At 46.5% G+C, this 4,404-nt stretch overlaps 1 protein-coding gene across 6 annotated transcripts in view; it reads left to right on the top strand.

The window, feature by feature from the left end:
• LOC122565494 (single-stranded DNA-binding protein 3-like) overlaps window positions 1–4,404 on the top strand; it is a 124,602-nt gene that overhangs the window by 41,919 nt on the left and 78,279 nt on the right. The window lies entirely within an intron of this gene.

Genomic DNA, 4,404 nt, shown 5'->3' with positions numbered 1-4,404 from the left:
TGAGGGGAAGAGTAAGTGGGGAGAGATGGAGAGAGGAGAGGGTGGAGTGTAGAGGAGTTCAGTGAGTGATAAGCAGGAAGGGAGATGAAGAAAATGTGAGGAAACGACAAAGAGAGAGACTGGAACTTTGAGTTTATGGGCTTTTCTGTCTGTTGTGACTGATTGATAATTTTATTGTTTAAAAACATTTTTTCATGAAATTCCTGGCAACAGGCACTGGGGTGGCTGACCCCACTGTGAGATTTTAGTTGTGGGGATGATTCAGGACTGTCTACGGGCCAGTCAACAGCAAATAGAGATGGCAAGCAGCTGTCACGGTCATAACAACAGTTCCTGCCTGTCACAGAGATGGGACGGTAACTGTGATTGTCCAGATGAGCCTGCTCTGCTGCAGCCCTGAGTTTTGGCCACTTGCCTGTCCTCCTCACACTGTCAGCTGACTTGCTAATGTTCACTGACTGTTATTTCCATAATTAAACACTTGGGCTTCTGCCCCAGACCCAGTGAGACTCCCAGGTCCAATTGCCCATCACTGCAGGTCTCCTAACCTCTGACCTGCTCTTGTAGCTACTGTCATGGTGCAGTAGGTCCGGTACAGTTTCTGGTTAATGGTAAGCCCCAAAAAGTCGATATTGAGGGTTTCAGTAATGGTAACGCTATTGAATGTCAAGGGGCAGTATTGGAGCTAGTTGTTGTCTTACACTTCTATGGCCTGAATGTTATTTAGTACTTATCAGTTCAAGCTTGGAAATTGTCCAGATTTTGCTGCATTTGAACATGGACTGCTTCAGTATCTGAGGGCTTACAAATACAAGTACTTATATATTAAATGGTGGGGCCTTGGGGAATGTTGCCAAACAAAGAGACCTAAGGGTGCAGGTGCATAGTTCCTTGAAAGTGGAGTCACTGGTAGACAGGGTGGTGGAGAAGGCATTTGGCACCCTTGCCTTCATTGGTCAGTGCATTCAATATGGGACATCATGTTGTGGCTGTACAGAACATTGGTGAGGCCACTTTTAGAATATTGTATACAATTCTAGTCGTCCTGCTATCAGAAAGATGTAAAACTTGAAAGATTCAGAAAAGATTTACAAGGATGTTGCTGGGACTGGAGGGTTTGACCTATAGGGAGAGGTTGAATAGGTTTGGGGCTTTTTTATGGAGTCATAGTCACCTTATCTATGCCCCTTTTGATTTTATAAACCTCAATAAGGTCACCCCTCAACCTCCTATGCTTCAGTGAAAAATGTCCCAGTTTATCCAGCCCTCCTTATAACTCAAACTCTCCAGTCCTAGCAACATCTGATAAAAACTTTTCTGAACCCTGTCCAATTTAATAGTATCTTTCTTATAACAGGGGAACCTGAACTGTACACAGTACTCCAAAAGTGGCCCAATCTCAACATGACATCCCAATCCTTATATTCAATAGTCTGAGCAATAAAGGCAAGCGTGCAAAACACTTTCTTTACCTCCCTATCTCCGTGATGCAACTTTCAAAGAACAATATACCAGAACCCCTAGGTGTCTCTGTTTGGCAGCACTACCTAGGGCCCTACCATTAACTGTATAAGTTCTAACTTGATTGTTTTACCAAAATGCAATACCTCGCATTTATCCAAATTAAACTCCATCTGGCACTCCTCAGTCCATTGGCCCAATTCATCAAGATCCCTTTGTAATCTACTTCACTGTCAGCTATATTACCAACTTACTTACGTGCCGCCTAACTTCCCATTTAAATCATTTATATAAATTACAAACAAAAGTGGACCCAGCACCGATCGCTGCAGAACACCTCTGGTGATGAATCTCTCCTAACATCAAGCCAATTTTGCATCCAATTGACAAGCTCACCCTGAATCCCATGTGCTCTAAGTTTACTAACTAGTCTACCATCCGGCATCTTGTTAAAGGCTTTACCAAAGTCCATGTTGGGTCTCAGACAGAAGGACACGACTTTCCAACAAAGCTTGTTCCCAATGTCCTTTGATCCCAGGTTTGCGAGGGCTCCTTGATGTCATGCAAGGCCACTTGGTGTTTTGATAACAAGGGCAGTCACACTCAGGTCACTGACAAATATCTTAAATCTGTCTCTCTAGTTACAGGCCCTTGTGTCTCTGGAAATAGTTTCTCCTTATTTACCTAATTTACAGTAAATGCCAACCCAGCCAATGACACTCCGAGCCCATATGACTGAAAGCTCTTAGACCCTCCATATTCCTTTTAGTCAGGAATTGAATTGGATGAGGCAAACTAATGTTTTATTGCCAAGTTTTGTGGATGACACAAAGATAGCTGGGATGGCAAGTTGTGAGTAGAACACAAAGATTCCACAGAGAGATTTAGGAAGGTTAGAGTGAGTGGGCGGAAACATGAATGTGGAATATAATGTGGTGACATGGGATGTTATGCACTCTGGTGGGAAGAGTAGAGGAGCTAAGAGTTGTTTAAAATTAAAAACACTGCAGAAAGCTGCAGCACAGAAGGATTTAGCTCCCTCTATATATATCAAAAAAAAGCTAGCGCCAAGTTCAACAGGTAATAGGGAAGTCAAATGGAATGTTGGTCTTTATTACAAAGGGAATGGAACATTAAAAAAAAGAGAAGTCAAAGCACTGTTAGAAGACTGTGAACAGTTGTGGTCCCCTAATCCAGGGAAAGATATACTTGTGTCGGAGGTAGTCCAGAGAAGGTTCACTAAGTTGACGCAGGGATGGAGGGACTGTCTTTAGACAAGAGATGAATTAGCTTGGGCCTGTATTTAAAAGAACAATGAGACGATCTTATTAGAACAGACAGAATTCTTAGCGGGGTTAACAGGGTAAATGTAAATCAGAGGCAGCGCCGCACTGTCAGAGGGTCAGTGCTGAGGGAGTGCCACACTGTCAGAGGATCAGTGCTGAGGGAGTGCTGCATTGTCAGAGGGTCAGTGCTGAGGGAGTGCCGCACTGTCAGAGGGTCAGTGCTGAGGGAGTGGGCACTGTCGGAGGGTCAGTGCTGAGAGAGTGCTGCACTGTCGGAGGGTCGGTGCTGAGGGAGTTCCGCACTGTCAGAGGGTCAGTGCTGAGGGAGTGCTGCACTGTCGGAGGGTCAGTGCTGAGGGAGTGCCGCACTGTCAGAGGGTCAATGATGCAGGAGAGCCGCGCCGTCAGAGGGTCAGTAGTGAGAGAGTGCCGTGCTGTCGGAGGGTCAGTGCTGAGGGAGTGGGCACTGTCGGAGGGTCAGTGCTGAGAGAATGGGCACTGTTGGAGGGTCAGTGCTGAGGGAGTGGGCACTGTTGGAGGGTCAGTGCTGAGAGAGTGCCGCACTGTCAGAGGGTCAGTGCTGAGGGAGTTCTGCACTGTCGGAGAGTCTGTGCTGAGGGAGGTGCTGCACTGTCGGAGGGTCAGTGCTGAGGGAGTGCCGCACTGTCGGAGAGTCAATGTTGAGGGAGTGCCGCACTGTCGGAGAGTCAGTGCTGAGGGAGTGCCGCACGGTCGGAGGGTCAGTGATGAGGGTCCGCTGCACTCTTCACAAAAGTTAGCAGCTTCATGAGATTGGAAAATATTCTCATTTATAAGTAAAAGCTGAAAATGCAATGTCGATACAGACCTGATATAAAATGTCAGTTTTTCTGTGTGGAGACGAGGAATATTTTACAAACTCAAATGTTAAGACAGTGTCTGAGTGAGTGGGTTTGAAAGGATCAGCAGAATATAAGGAAGGGAAGAGCTGTCCTCAGCTGCTGCAGGTTGGTTTCTAAGAACAGGCTGAAGGAGTTGACTGAGGGAGAGTTGAGGGAGAGGGGATGTGTGGGGTACCAGGGATGAGGGTTGGCAGATGGCTGAGGGAAGGGATCTGCTCAGAACCATTTGGCAGTCAGCTCAGAGTCAACAGAAAATGGGAAGCAGAGATGAAGAACAAGGAGTAGTGACTGAAGGTGCACTGACCAGGAGGTGAAGGGGGGTGACTGGGGGTGAGTGTCAGGCAAGAGAGAGAGAGAGAGAGAGAGAGATAGAGTCTATGCCAAGGTTGTGCTAATCTCATTGATTAGCTTCCTGATCCCAGAGCAGCTCCTGCTGTATGTCCTGTTGATAGCAATAAATATTTGCTTGCTTTGTGTGGAACCTGGATCTGTGTGGAGTGGATTGTGAGGTTGCAAATATACAAGTAGGTAAAAACAATGACTGCAGATGCTGGAAACCAGAGTCTAGATCAGAGTGGTGCTGGAAAAGCACAGCAGTTCAGGCAGCAACTGAGGAGCAGTAAAATCGATGTTTCGGGCAAAAGCCCTTCATCAGGAATACAGGCAGAGAGCCTGAAGGGTGGAGAGATAAATAAGAGGAGGGGGGGGGTGGGGAGAAAGTAGCATAGAGTACAATAGGTGAATGGGTGTGGGGATGGAGGTGATAGGTCAGGGAG

Source organism: Chiloscyllium plagiosum, chromosome 31 (assembly GCF_004010195.1).
Source record: "Chiloscyllium plagiosum isolate BGI_BamShark_2017 chromosome 31, ASM401019v2, whole genome shotgun sequence".
NCBI classification, from domain to species: Eukaryota; Metazoa; Chordata; class Chondrichthyes; order Orectolobiformes; family Hemiscylliidae; genus Chiloscyllium; species Chiloscyllium plagiosum.
This window is presented reverse-complemented; position numbering and strand designations above follow the sequence as displayed.